Here is a 15,903-nt window from a genome sequence, read left to right as displayed (position 1 = left end):
GTTAGGGGACAATCTGGTTTCTAGAGTTGCCACATTATATTGTTTAAGATGCCTCGTTTTCAACAGAAAAAAAGTATAAAATATACCAAAGCTATTTTCCATTCACAGGAAATAAAGCAGTATGTTAATATTGCCCTTGAAGAAGTCTAAATGTTGGACATGTTAGACGAAGACTTAAATAGGATATCTTAAATATGTTCAAGGAACTAAAGGAATTTATGTCTAAAGAAATAAAGGAAATCAAGAGAATGGATGTCTCACCATATAAAAATATCAACAAAAGGTAGAAATTATTAAGCAAAGCCAGAACCAAACAGAAATTCTGAAGCTGAAAAGTACAATAATTGGGACTTCACTGGTGATCCAGTGGTTAAGAATCCATCTGCCAATACAGAGACACATGTTTGATCCCTGATTTGGGAAGATTCCACAAGACAGGCTACAACTACTGAGCCCAAGTACTGCAACTGCTGAAGCTCACATGCATGGAACTTGTGCTCCCCGATGAGAGGAGCCACTGCAATGAGAAGCTCATGCACCACAACGAAGAGTGGACCCCACTCTCTCATTGCAACTAGAGAAAGCCTGCATGCAGGAGTGGAGACCGGTGCAGCCAAAAATAAACAAACAAAAACAACAGCAGCAAAACCCCATAATGCTAACAAAAGAAAAAGCACAATAGCTGAAATGAAAAATTGACTAGAGGGACTCAACATCAGATTTGAAAAGGCAGAAGAAAGAATCAGGACACTCAAAGATAGGCCAACTGAAATCAGTTTTAGGAGCAAAAAGGAAAAAATAATCAACAAAAACTTTCAGAGATCTTTGTGACACCATCAAGTATACCAACATACATTTAATAGGAGTTTCAGAAGGAGAAAGAATATTGAAAAAATTATGGCCAAAAACTTCCTCAAACTGATGAAAAACACACACCCAAGAATTTAGTGAACACCAAGTTGAATAAATTTAATCATACCTAGATACATCATAATTAAACTGTCAAAAGCTAAAGACAAAGAGAAAATCTTGAAAACAAGCAAGAAATAATTCCTTATGTACAAGGGATCCCCAAAATGAATTATAGCTGACTTTTTATCAGAAAACCATAGAGGCTAGAAGGATGTGGTTTTAAGTGCACTATTGAAAGTAAGAACTTTGATATAAGTCTGATCTACTTTCAGGTTTTGGCTTTTCAACTTATTAACCAGATGATATTTAGCAAAATATTAGCTTTGATTTCCTCATTGTAACAGTGGTACCATCTCAATTTTAATAGTCAAGTCTAAAAGGGGTATTAAGGTTTTAAGTGAAGTAACGCATACCAACTATTTAACAGAGTGGTTGAAATAAATAGATGTTCCATAAATATTTTCTGAATATCTATTTATTTTAGGTCCACTGTTCCCAGGCAATTCTGGTCTGCTTTTTAATACTACGGATTTGGTTCCATTTTCCAGAATTTCATAAAATGGAAGGAATCACCATCATTCACTCTTTTTTTTTGACTTTGATTCTTTTTTATTTTGAGGGCCAATGGTAGGGTTTCTTTTCTAATTTTAGTTTTTAATGGAAGTATAGTTGATTTACAGTGTCATGTTAGTTTTTAATGAACAGCAAAGTGATTCAGTTAAATATGAGATTATATATTTACTTTATTCAGAATAGTTTCTATTATAGGTTATTACATGATAATGAATATTGTTCCCTGTGCTATACAATTGGTCTTTGCTATTTATCTATTTTACATATATGTGAGTCCCCTACATATGAATGAGTTACATTCTAAGAGCACATTTGTTAATCCAATTTGTTGGTAAGCCTAACAAAGTTAGCCGAGGTGCCCAACTAACACAACCAGCTATACAGTACTGTACTGTAATGGGTTTATGATACCTTTCACACAAATGTATATAAAGAAACAAATGTGAAAAACCAAACACTGTAAATCTTATAGGACAGTACCTTGAAAAGTACAGCAGAACAGTACAAAAGCTGGCATCCAGGGGCTGGCACCGAGTGGCCAGGCAAGAGGAGTTACTGATGGAGAAGGAGGAGGGGGTACAGATGGTAGGGCTGACAGCCTGCCAGCCAAGGAGGCGGAGGGCGAGCTGCAGCCTCACTCACTCTTGACCCTGATGGCACACGTTCTGGTTCTTTGTTGGACTCATTTCTACATATACTCTTGAAAAAGCAATCCAGTGGTGTTTGGCAGTAGCTCTTATTTTATTTTTCTTATCATAGATGCCATGGTGGCACTGGATTGCATGCCGAATAGCTGCTGCAACTTTCGTGTACTGTTCTATATTCAGGGCCTGTGCCATGAAGACTAACCGTGCTCCTCAAATAAAGAAAATCTGCTTACTGTTTCCTGCACTGTGACTCTCTTCAGTTACTTCCTCCTCTTGTCTCTCTTTGTCCTTTCTCTGGGCCTTCAGTTCCATCAGGTCTTCCTTAGTGAAGTCCTTATGTTGCATCGCAAAGAGTTCAATGAAGCTGTCCTCTTGTAGATTTAACCTGAAATAAAGATACTGTAGCAAGTGTCTTTTAATTTCATTGCTGCAGTCATCATCCATGGTGATTTTGGAGCCCACCCCAGGCAAATAAAATTTGTCACTGTTTCCACTTTTCCCCCATCTATTTGCCATGAAGTGATGAAACTGGGTGCCATGATCTTGGATTTTTGAGTGTTGAGCTTTAAGCCAGCTTTTTCACTCTCCTCTTTCACCTTCATCAGGAAGCTCTTTAGTTCCTCTTCATTTTATGCCATTTAAGTGGCATATCTGAAGTTGTTGCTATTTCTCCTGGCAATCTTGATTCCAGCTTGTGCTTCATCCAGCCCAGCGTTTCCCATGATGTACTCTGCATATAAGTTAAATAATCAGGGTGACAATATACAGCCTTGATGTACTCCTTTTCCTATTTGGAACCAGCCTGTTGTTCCATGTCCAGTTCTAACTGTTGCTTCCTGACCTGCATACAGGTTTCTCAGGAGACAGGTCAGGTGGTCTGGTATTCTCATCTCTTTAAGAATTTTCCACAATTTGTTGTGATCACAGTAAAAGAGTTTAGAAAAGTCAATGAAGCAGAAGTAGATTTTTTTTCCCCCTGGAATTCTATTGCTTTTTCTATGATCCGGTAGGTGTTGGGAATTTGATCTCTGGTTCCTCTGCCTTTTCTAAATTCAGCTGGTACATCTGGAAGTTCCCACTTTGTGTACTGTTGAAGCCTAACTTGAAGGATTTTGAGCATTACTTGCTAGCATGTGAAATGAGCACAACTGTATGGTAGTTTGAACATTCTTTGGCATTGCCTTTCTTTGGGATTGGAATGAAAACTGACCTTTTCCAGTCCTGTGGCCACTGCTGAGTTTTCCAAGTTTGCTGGCATATTGAGTGCAGCACTTTCACAGCATCAGCTTTTAGGATTTGAAATAGCTCAACTGGAATTCCATCACCTCCACTAGCTTTATTCATAGTAAAGCTTCCTAGGGCCCACTTGACTTCACACTCCAGGATGTCTGGTGAGTGATCACACCATCGTGGTTATCTGGGTCATAAGACATTTTTTGTATAGTTCTTCTATGTATTCTTGCCACCTCTTCTTAATCTCTTCTGCTTCTGTTAGGTCCTTGCTGTTTCTGTCCTTTACTGTGCCCATCTTTGCATGAAATATTCCCTTCATGTCTTCAGTTTTCTTGAAGAGATCTCTAGTCTTTCCCATTCTATTGTTTTCCTCTATTTCTTTGCACAGTTCACTTAAGAAGGTTTTCTTATCTCTCCCTGCCATTCTCTGGAACTCTGCATTCAGTTGGGTATACCTTTTCCTTTCTCCATTGCCTGTTCCTTCTCTTCTTTTCTCAGCTATTTGTAAGGCCTACTCAGATAACCACTTTGCCTTCTTGCATTTCTTTTTCTTTGGGATGATTTTGGTCACTGCCTCCTATACAGTATTAAGAACCCCCATCCATTGTTCTTTGGCACTCTGTCTGCTAGATCTAATTCTATTTGTCACCTCCACTATAGAATCATAAGGAATTTGATTTAGGTCATATCTGAATGATCTAGTAGTTTTCCCTACTTTCTTCAATTTAAGCCTGAATTATTCAATAAAGAGCTCATGATCTGAGTCACAGTCAGCTCCAGATCTTGTTTTTGATGACTGAATAGACCTTCATCTGATGTGAAGAGCTGAATTCTTAGAAAAGGCCTTGAAGTTGGGAAAGATTAAAGGCAGGAAGAGAAGGGGATGACAGAGGATGAGATGGTTGGATGGCATCACTGACTCAATGTACATGATGTGCAAGCTCTGGGAGATAGTGAAGGATGGGGAAGCCTGGTGTGCTGCAGCCCATGGGGTCACAAAGAGTTGGACATGTCTGAGCGACTGAATGACGTAGACTTTCTCCATCTTTGGCTGCAGAGAATATAATCAATCTGATTTCAGTATTGATCATCTGGGGATGTCCATGTGTAGAGTCATCTCTTGTGTTGGAAGAGGTGTTTGCTATGACCAGTGCACTCTCTTGGCAAAATTCATTTTGCATTGTTTCATTTTGTACTCTAAGGTCAAACTTGCTTGTTACTCCAGGTATCTCCTAACTTCATACTTTTGCATTCCAATCATCTATAATGAAAAGGACATCTTTTTTTTTCTTTTGGTATCAGTTCTAGAAGGTCTTGAGGTTCTTCCTAGAACCATTCGATTTCAGTTTCTTCAGCATTAGTGGTTGGATCATAGACTTGGATTACTGTGATGCTGTATGATTTGCCTTGGAAATGAACTGAAATAATTCTGTCATTTTTGGGATTTCGCCCATCTCCTGCATTTTGGACTGTTTTGTTGACTATATGGACTAATCTATTTCTTCAAAGGGATTCTTGCCCAGTATTGGATATAATGGTCATCTGAATTAAATTCACCATTTCCGTCCATTTTAGTTCACTGTTTCCTAAAATATTGATGTTCACACTTGCCATTTCCTACTTGACCACATCCAGTTTACCTTGATTTGTGGGTCTAACACTCCAGATTCCTATGCGATATTGCTCTTTAGAGCACTGGACTTTACTTTCACTACCAGACACATCCACAACTGGATTTAGCAGTATACAAAAAGCGTAATATCATGATCAATCATGGTTTATTGCAGGAAAGCAAGTTAGTATAGCATTCACCATAATTTATTGCACTAGCAGAATAAAGGGGAAAAGCCATATGGTCATCTTTATAGATGCATATAAAGTAGCATTTGACAATTTCAACATCCATTTATGAATTTAAAAAAATTAGTTATATAAGGGAACTTCTTCTACCTGATAAAGAGAATCTAAAAATAACCTATAGCCAACATTATAGTTAATGATTAAAGACTAACTCCTTCTTTCCAGGATCAGAAAAGATGCAAGACTGTCCATTCTTACCTTTTCTATTTTACTAGGCATCCTTGCCAGTGAAGTAAGATAAGAAAAATAAAGGCATATAGATTGGAAAGAAACAAGGAAGACAGTCTTCATTTGCAGATGACATAAAACCTCTGTAGAACAATCTAATAAATATACAAAAATCTACTTAGAACTAAATACAACAAAATATATGCAAAACTAAACAGTTAAACTACATGACATTAATATGTGAATTAAAAAAGACCTAAATAAATAAAGATATACCTTCTTCATGCTCAGATCAGAAGAATTAGTATTGTTAAGATGCACTCTAAATCAAAATGCTAGCAGTCTTTTTTTCTTTCTAGAAATTGACAAGCTGTATGAAGATGGAAAGAATCTAAAATAGTCAAAACAACTTTGAAAAGAGAACAAAGTTGATTATACAACCTTATTTCAAGACTTATAAAGCTACAATAGTCAAGATATGGTACTGGTGTAAGGATTTCTGTATACGTAAAGACAATGGCATAAGGATAGACTTATAGGTGACTGAAGCAGCATAGTGAGCCCTGAAATAGCCTGAACAAATATGGTCAGTTGGTTTTTCACAAAGGGTCAAGATAATTCAGTAGAGAAAAATAATTTTTTCAACATTCTTTTGAAACAATGGGTACTGGCACAACGGGATATACATATGCAAAAAAGAACCTTAACTCTTACTTCATATCATATATACAAATTAACTTAAAATGAAATAGATCATAGACCTAACTTTCAAAGCTAAAACTAAAACTTCTAGAAGGAAACATAAGAGAAAATCTTTGTGAACTTGAATAAGATAATTATTTCTTAGAGGGGATCCAAAAAGCACAAACCATAAAATAAATTGATAAATTGGACTTAATGAAAATTAAAGACTTCTCCTCTTTGACATATTATGGCCTGATCTCAGCTATACTTTTGAGGGACCTGTGAATAGCCAAGCGGTAAGGAAAGCATGACAGTATCTTGGACAATCCACATCCAAAATGTCAAGAATAACCTCTGGAGAGTGGAGTCTATTCAGATTTATTTCAAAACTACCTGTTTCCTGGGCTTTGGCCGCTTGCTCAAATAGAGAGCTATGGCCGCTGCTCTCAACCCATCTCTTAACGCCCCCAGCTGTCACAAGTGAAGGGCGGGTCCATCATACTTGTTGTGACAGTAACTTCAACAGCTGTGACCCAACTAGACCCACAGAGGGAGGCTCCAGCTTCAGTCATGCCTATGGTGAAGGACTGGGTAACATTATCCAGATATGGGAAAGCTGGATCATGAGAGACAGGAGACTGGAAGTATCCAGCAGATAGTTTCCTCTCCATTCCTTCCCTGTGGACTGTTTTGAAGGCTTCTTGGAAGCAGTCACATGCAAACAAACAGCCATATGTGTTTTCTTGTGATATTTTGACGAATTCAGCTACAAACCACATGTATTTGTTTCCCCTCATTCTTTGGCTCATTCTCTTTTATTCCTTCAAGTCTGATGCCCTGAGGTTGCATCTCTCAGTACCAGATAGAATATTTGCAATTGACTTTGCCTCAGGCTTTGTTTTTATAGGCTAAGACAAAATATGTAACAATCCTATGAGAAAATCATAGGGCCATTAGGACTTCCCTGGAGGCTCAGAAGGTAAAGTGTTTGCCTACAATGCAGGAGACCCAGGTTCCATCCCTGGGTCAGGAAGACCCCCTGGAGAAGGAAATGGCAACCCACTCCAGTACTCCTGCCTGGAAAATCCCACGGACGGAGGAACCTGGTGGGCTACAGTCCATGGGGTCACAAAGAGTCAGACATGACTGAGCGACTTCACTTTCACTTTCATGAGGAAATCAGCACTACTAATATATCATCATTTTATAAACAAGAAAACTGAGGCCCAGAGAGGTGAGGTAATTTGTCCAAAATCCTATAGCTAGTAAATGGAGGAGGTAGAATTAGAACTCTGACTCTAAATCTCCTGCTCTCAGCAACTCTGCTATTATTCTGGTCCAGCTGCCTATCAGCTTCTTCCTAGACCTTGATTCTGAAGACAAGATCTTGCCCTCATTATGAGTTCTGGCATGTCCAGAGTCCTTGTCTCGTAGACGCTTGGTTGCGGAACTTTCTCATTGTATTTGTACTGTGAAAAATGAACTGAGCCAGTTTGAATGAGGAGGGGTGATAAAACAAAGCATATTAGAAACAGGAACTCTAGCCATTTCTGACAGCTGGGTAGACAGATACATTTAGTGGAAGGAACATTTCTGACTGGGACAAGATTGCTCTTCAGGCTGTGAGGTGAACTAGGGACCTTTAGACTCCAACCTGCCTGTCACTAGACAGAAAAGTATGACCCCTTCCCCCATTCTCTACTGCTTAACATGACGAGTATGTCTTCAATTGCTGAAATGTGGCCGATTCTGTTACACTGATGGTATATAACAGGGTGGAAGCATCCTTTTCAGTTCCTATGTATTTTTCAAAAAATAACATATTCAGTTACTCAGTGATAAGTTTTGAAAAGTTATCTGTGACTTCACAGCAAGAAGAAAGACTGATTTTTGAAGTTTGAAAGTATATTTATGAGGTAGAAAGTGAAAAGACAATTAACATTGGTTCTATAGTTTAATAAATCCTTCTGGATAATCTCTACTTTGTAACCTATGTATCCTATGTTAAACCCTTATTCAGAGGTGGACAAGATAGGGTCCTTATAGGGTAACCAACTGGCTTGGTTTGCCTGGGACTGAGTGGTTTCCCTGGTTGCAGGGCTTACAGTGCTAAAACTGGGAAAGACCTGGGCAATTTGAAACAAGTTGATTAACCTTCCTGTACCCCAAGGGGCTCATAGGCTAAAAATGAAGGCAGTTATACAAGTGTATGCAGCTATGAAATAGTGTGATATGTGAAATTATGTAATAATAATATATTTTACTTCCTTGGCACTTTCTTTGAGACAGTTACTGTTTAGAATAATATGTATCAGTTCATTGAATCCCACAACAGCTCTGTGAAATAAGGACTATTATCATCCTCACTTGACATAGAAATTGAGGCACTACTAAGGCACAGATCTAGGTCTCAAACCCAGGAAATAAGGGTCTATATCTGATAAATTAATGTCTAGACACTGGTCTCAAATGTTCAAAGCAAAGAAGTAGCAAAAGGAATAAGTGATGAACTTTGTGGGTGACAGAGGTGGTTATGGGAGAAGGGGGTATGGGGAAATGGGTTAGAGAAGGTGGTGCCTGAGCAGGAATATAGGAAGGAAAGAAAAAGGCATTCTAGGCAGGGTGGGTCAGGTTAGGACATGGAGATGTGAGCCAGCGTGGTGTTGCTGGTAGATCAGTGTCTATAGGAGCTCTAATGGGAGTTTTCTGGGTTCTTACATGTTCAATGGTGCATTTCATCCACTGTTACAGGGCCTTGAGAAAGAAGCCTGGAGAAGTCATAGGGCCAGGTCATCAAGGACTTCACATGCCACGCTGAGGAGCACAGATTTCAACCAGTTCATAACAGGGAATCACCAGAGGATTTTAAGACAAAGCTGATGCTTGCACTTTTAGAGAATTTTTCTGGAGGCATCCAGAAGGGGAGAGGGTGGTGATAGGACTAGTGACACGTGAAAACCAAGGTCTTGAAGAAGTCCCTGTGGGAGCTGGTGACTTCAACTCCAGTGTGTGACAGAAGAGATGGAGAGGGCTGGGCAGGGTAAAAATGTGAAGAAGATAGAATGAACCAAGCCTGGTTAGTGATTGGTTGGAAAGGCCAAGGAATTAGGACATTAGCTTCTATGTTCTTTGCTTGGCTAGCTAGGTACATAGTCCTTCCACCAATAATTAAAAAAAAAAAAAAAAAAAAAAGAAGAAAGGAGGAAAAGTGGATTTAAAGAAGAAAGATGAGAGTCCAGCTTTCCACAGTGTGACTCTCAAGGGCCTAGAGGAAATCTGGATGATATTGTCTAATCCAAGCATTTCACTAAAAAATGAGGCAGCTTGTCCTAAAGGGTATTTAGTTTTCTGATCAAGAGTGAAATAATAATTATGAAGGAACCTCTTGGAGATAGGTATGAAATAGAAAGCAATAGAATTAATATAATATTAATGTAGCATTCTTCGGGTTTCTCCCGAGGTACAAAATATTTAATACATTCATTTATGGTAAGATACCAGTGACTTGGGCTCCCCAGGTGGCACTAGTGGTAAAGAACCTACCTGCCAATGTAGGAGATACTAGAGATGCAGGTTTGATCCCTGGGTTGGGAAGATCTCCTGGAGGAGGGCATGGTAACCCACTCCAGTATTCTTGCCTGGAGAATCCCCATGGACAGAGGAGCCTGGTGGGCTACAGTCCATAGGGTTGCATAGAGTTGGAGACAACTGAAGGAATTTTGTATGCACACATGCATCAGTGGCTTAACTTATTATCTGTCCTAAGAAATATCTGTGTTTCATAAAAGACAGCAATGCTTAACTGAATCCTGGATAAAATAATTTCATTTTTCTTAGTCCTAGAGATGGATTTTTTGTTGTTATTGAGTAGATGAACCTGCTGCTGCTGCTGCTAAGTCACGTCAGTCGTGTCCGACTCTGTGCGACCCCATAGACGGCAGCCCACCAGGCTCCCCCGTCCCTGGGATTCTCCAGGCAAGAACACTGGAGTGGGTTGCCATTTCCTTCTCCAATGCATGAAACTGAAAAGTGAAAGTGAAGTTGCTCAGTCGTGTCTGACTCTTCGCGACCGCATGGACTGCAGCCCACCAGGCTCCTCCGTTCATGGGATTGTCCAGGCAAGAGTACTGGAGTGGGTTGCCATTTCCTTCTCCAGATGAACCTTCTAGAATACCTCAAATCATAATACATTTGCAGCTGCTAATTCCATGTACATGGGTACGGGGGTAATTTGAACGTCTGAAAGTTGTCATAAATTTATTACATGGATTTCTTTCATCCTTGAATTAACTCTCCCCAAGGATTTACATGTTTGTTTATTTCAAACATTTAAGACCTTCAGTATCTTGTTATCCAAGTATAAGAATAGAAAATCAGTTATTACTGTGCAATATAATGAAAAAATTATTTATCTGACCAATTTATTTGAATTTTAAGTTTTTTAAAAATGCCATTTTTCATCTCTGTTTTCCCCTTCCAATGCTCTAAGTGTAATCTCTGTTAGATGAGGGAGGGGTCATGCATCTCCTCATCCCCACGTAAACTCTCATCTGTGGGCTTTGGGTACACAGACTCTGGATTAAAGCACATTGACGGTGATCTTGATTGCCTATTGCATCCTTTAACAAGAAAGATTTAAGTAATAACTCATAGATACGTTAATTGACCTCAGTGTGTCTTCTTTGAAACAACTAGGAATGGAAGGAGTGGAGGAATGGAGATTCAGGGAAATGAATTATCGAAGACACACACTTCATTGGGAAAATCAGTGAAAGGGACTGGCTTTCCTGACCTCTCGAGCCACTAAACAATGCTGTCTCCCTCTTGTTAGGATGCTATCATTTGCTGAAACAGCCAAATCATGCAGGAGAATGACCCTGTTCTTGTGATTGAGTGGCCTGGGGATACTTTCTACTAGGCAAAAGGCCACCCATCACTCAGATTTCTTAGCTTTGCTTTGTATTTAGAGAAACATGCTGTTCACTGTTCCAACATCATCCATCCTTGTCAGCACCCAAGGCCACAGCTTCATCTGAACAGCCAGTGATATACTGCAGAGAGAATGCACCAAAGACATCAAACTCTGAATGACATTTATGTGGACTCTGAGCCCACCAGAGATGGATTGATGCTGCCATAAAATCTTGCAGTAGCCAGGCAAACAAAAGACTAAGGAGAGATAGTGGTGATGGTGATGGTAGGGAAAGCAATAGTTTTCTCCATTCACATTCCTTCCCTGCAGAAATTGCTTTACATCTTATTTAGAACATGAGAAAATTAAATGAATACAGGGATTTTTGGGGCCCAGCATAGAAGCAAACTCAGCCTTGATTGTCAGTGGTACTTCCAGCTGCCTTGACTGGGCCAACACCAGCATAGGTAACAGGGCAGTCAAAATATTCCACTTTCAAACTTAAGACATTGTTCCAACTATATATGTTCATGGAATAAAAGACTTAAGAAACATGGGTGTAAAAGTGGCAGTGGATCAGGAAAGGGTTTGCATGCATGTTCACTGTGTCCCCTTGGCAGGTACCCTCAACATCCAATCATGATGTTATTTATGATCATGCCAACCCAGGATGGACAGAATGCTAACATTCTGTTTTGGATGTCTAGCCTGCAAACTGGATTAAAGACAGCAATATGCCTACATTTGTATTCAGGATTATCAGCGTGATGGAATCCATCTTTACCTGATCCCACAGGTATTTTGTAGGTACTCAGGAACCTCAGTGGAAAATGATCTCACACAACAAGAGAATGGCATATTTTTCACAGCTAATGCTTATCAGTTATGCAAGCACAGAATATCCTTAAGGTTGCTACAAACAAAATGCCCAGCTATCAGAAATGGGGCTTCCCTATCCCCATCTTAACCTATTCACATAAACAAGCATGTGTTATTGCAGAACCACTGTGTATGGCCTGTGTGCATTCTTCATGGACTGCCTGCAGCTAACTTTGGAAGATGCAAATTTTTTTTTTACATCATTTAAACCACAGCAACACATACATACATATTTTAAAAATAATCAGTAACTAAGAAAGCCTCACATGCACATGAAGAAAGACAACAACAAATTGGACTTACCAGTTTAGGTTGTTTGAGGCAGCAGGGAAGCAAGTTGCTGGTAATTGTCCAGTGCTTTCATTCAATAAATCACATTGGCTCTGCTTTCTCCTGTGGCTCAGCCTCTGCGCAAAGCAAGCGAACCTCCTTCCTATTCTGTGTGAAGAGTAAAATGCAAGGAGGATCACTATAGGCAAGAGCCAAAGTTATGATCACTAAGGTATCTCAAGGCAAAATAAAAGAGCCAGCGATGTACGGGGAGAGGATGGGGGAAGGAGACAGCTTGGCTCAGAATCAGGTGTCTTCTCAGGACTGCAGCCCCAGGAGGGATTGATTTCTCAAGCCCTTGTGCATGTAGTGAAAGGATACTATGACTCCCGTGCACCATCAGCCTATTGTAACTGTGAGGTCCATTAGGAATGGCCCACAGGGAAATAAGCTTCATGGCAAACAAGACTGAATCAGAACAGATTGTTACTCAAGGGTGAGCAGAGGGGTGATGAAGCAGCCAATTAGCTCTGCCCTGTACAAACTGCAGGGGAAGAAATCTCGTCTGGCATCCTGGAGCCCATCCAGCAGTCTATGACTGCAAACGGTCCACAGCCTCCTGGGGCGAGATGCCCTCTTACCCCACAGCTACCTGGGACCAGAAATACACAGGTGGTAGCCGTATCCCCTCACCTTGTGGCACATGAGCAATCCTTCTCCTAGTAGGAACAAGGGGCATCTTTAGAAAGGTCCCAATCCCCCTGGGGCTGCTCAACCAATGCCAGTTTTTGTCTGAGCTGGGTCTGAGAAAGTAACCAACAGACTTGGAACTTAGGACACCCAAAGGCTCAGATTTTAGGAAGAAGATTCCAGTGCTTTCATTCCAGCCACATCTGGATGCACCTGGCTCCTTTCACGAGGTCATGCTTTATGTGACGAGTAAGACAGGTAGAGTGGATTTCCTAGAAAGCCACTTATGTAGGCATTTTTCATATTTCTCTCTGAAATAAAATGGCAAATGACCTCCACAGGCTGCTTGTTATGTTTAGGGAGGCTTTGTTGATTGAGAGCACATATGAATACGCACACACACTCACACATATACACACATAGATACACACACACATGTCCCTAGCAACAGCACTGAAAATCTTTCTAAAGCTCTATTCAGATTCTGTTTCTGCCAAATGAAAGCTTAGCTTCTGTAATGACTTCAGAAATAATTTTGGACCCTTTTGCTAGGCACTGACACTGGTCTGTGATTTATACCTGGAGTTCAATCAATTCCCCTATTTTGAATGTGATTCTACAGCAAATCAGGAGAAAGTATCTCAGTTATAAGCAAGAGGGTGGAGTGTTAATATATGTCCTGGTTATCAGTTAGAATCCTGGGAATGGCATCTTGTATTCTTGAAAGTCTTCCTGCTTTATAGAGACCACACCTCATCCTGGCAGCTTAGTCATCCCAACAAGTGGCTGTTCTGGGGCTGAGATCCGAGATAAGACTCAGTGACATAAAACCTGGGTGTCCAAAGGAGGAGTTCAGTTTGGCTTTTTACAATAGTACTTTTTTCTCATTTGAAAGGCAAAGTCTCTCTCTGGATTTTTTTCTCTTTTTCTCTCCTTGAACTTATTTGTCCATGGAGCATTGATAGAAATAATTTAATTTGGGAATATGCATGCCCTTGAGGTTGAGAAGGAATTTTTTTCATCAAGGATTAGAAAAGAGTCAGGCTACCCTCTCACAGCTTAAGCCTAAATGACTGCCAGGTAAAACTTTACCCTTATCTCTAGGAGGGCTTTGATTTTTGATGCGGATTGACTTAAATTCCATCTGCTGGGGTAAGCCATGTGACTCTCAGTAATTCTACTGAGGTTAGGGGCTGCCTCACAGGGGTCATTAGTTCAATCTGTTATGCAAAGCTAAGTGGGTGATGCCTCCTATACTAGTGGCATTGCTTTTTGGAGCAAATGCTTTAAACTGAGTCATTTCATGAGCCTGTGTCTATTGAAAAGGAGAACCATTCATCCATTCATTTATTAACCCACTCTTCAACAGACATTTATTATTACTTAGGAGGCTAGATGCACTATGCCAAATACTTTAATGTTATGAAAAATTTATCAATAAATATTCACCCCCCCATCATACTTTTGCAAAATTCTCCACAGTCTGGCTCTGCCTATCCCTCTAGCCTAATTTCTTGTTATCTTCTTACTTGACCTTTATGCTGTAACTTTTAAAAATATCTTTCAAGTCCTTGAACATGTAATGCTGTCTCTTAACTCCAGAATTCTACATATGATTTTTTTCTGTCTGAATGCTCAGTCCCTTTTGTCTGGCTAACTAATGTATGGTTTTAGAGTCTCAACTCAAACATCATCTCTCTGGGATATTTTTCTAGTCCCTGAGCTTTTAGGGTTCCTGCTCTGTGGTCCTACAGCACTTTCTATCCTCCCATCACAATTTTTTTTTTTCCTTTACTTGTTTGACATCAGTCATTCCCATTTTACTGTAAGAGTTTAAATGCAAAGTCTTTTATTCACTGCTCTATCTCGAGTGTCTTGCAGAGTTCCTGGGCTATAGAAGGTGTTCAAAAAATACTTAGAGAGGGTTTTGTTGAAGCACTTAGCGTGTATTTATTGAATGATGAATAAACCATCTTAAAGAATAACAGGGGTTTGAGAATTGAAAGGAATCCTAAAGTTCACTTAGTATGTATAATTTTTCTTGCCAAGTGGCCATCATTGAATACTTGTCTTCTCTGATTATTCCTTCTCCATTAGTCCAATCACACATTTACTTTGTCCCATACCATGCCCAGCACTTTCACAGCATGTTCTTGCTTTTTGTTCTCCAGCTGTTTCCTGGAGTTTGTCTCATCCCTACAAACTGGTATTCTTCATAACACCTGACAAAAGCCTGCAATTATTTGATGCTGATTCATTCAACAACAAACATCTGAACAGAGAGTTAAATGATCAGAGTCCCGCTTTGGGAAGGTTACTCTGGTATTGGGGGAAGGATGGGTTGGATCAGTCAGACCTAGTAATGACCACAGCCCAGAGATAGCATTTAAAAGCAGCCTTGTTCTTTCCTGGGTTTCCCTGGTGGCTCAGCTGGTAAAGGATCTGTCTGCAGTGTGGGAGACCTGGGTTCAATCCCTGGGTTGAGAAGATCCCCTGGAGAAGGGAATGGCTACCCACTCCAGTATTCTGGCCTGGAGAATTCCATGGACTCTATAGTCCATAGGGTCACAAAGATTTGGACACGACTGAGTGACTTTCACTTACTCTTTCTTTTCCTCTACCCCTCCTCCATCGCCCCACCCTCCATATCATAAAATCACAATTTTCTTTTGGAACACTGAGAATGTTTGGTCCATACTGAGCACTTCCCCTCCACCCAGTTCCACCCCCACAGTTAGTTCACTTGCTTAGGTCATTCATGAATGTGTCTCACTGATTAAAGCTCCTTTGAAGACAGGGATTGCATTTTAACTTATTTTTAAAATTTTCTTCCTCCAGTCCTTACCCTGCCTGGCCTAGTGTCTTATAGATAGTAAATGCTCTATAAATATTAAGAAAGAAAAGCATTTATATGCAAAGCTTTGGGTGGAACACTATGGTGAGGTGGGGGTACCAAGATGAATGAGATATCTTTTGAAAGATGGAAGAGATCTATTTAGTGAGAGAGATGTGACTTATAATACAGGGCGGAATTAAATACACATCATAAAAATTATGAGCAATGTGCTAAGGGAA

The 15,903-nt window shown here is 40.0% G+C and overlaps 1 protein-coding gene across 1 annotated transcript in view; it reads right to left on the bottom strand.

Moving 5' to 3' along the window:
- ANKFN1 (ankyrin repeat and fibronectin type III domain containing 1) overlaps nt 1-15,903 on the bottom strand; it is a 295,344-nt gene that overhangs the window by 177,099 nt on the left and 102,342 nt on the right. Inside the window, exon 2 of the mRNA XM_070478482.1 lies at nt 12,172-12,306. The gene's annotated coding sequence lies outside the window, so the exon portion shown is untranslated. The remainder of the gene's footprint in view (nt 1-12,171; nt 12,307-15,903) is intronic.

Source organism: Odocoileus virginianus, chromosome 17 (assembly GCF_023699985.2).
Source record: "Odocoileus virginianus isolate 20LAN1187 ecotype Illinois chromosome 17, Ovbor_1.2, whole genome shotgun sequence".
Lineage (NCBI taxonomy): Eukaryota > Metazoa > Chordata > Mammalia > Artiodactyla > Cervidae > Odocoileus > Odocoileus virginianus.
This window is presented reverse-complemented; position numbering and strand designations above follow the sequence as displayed.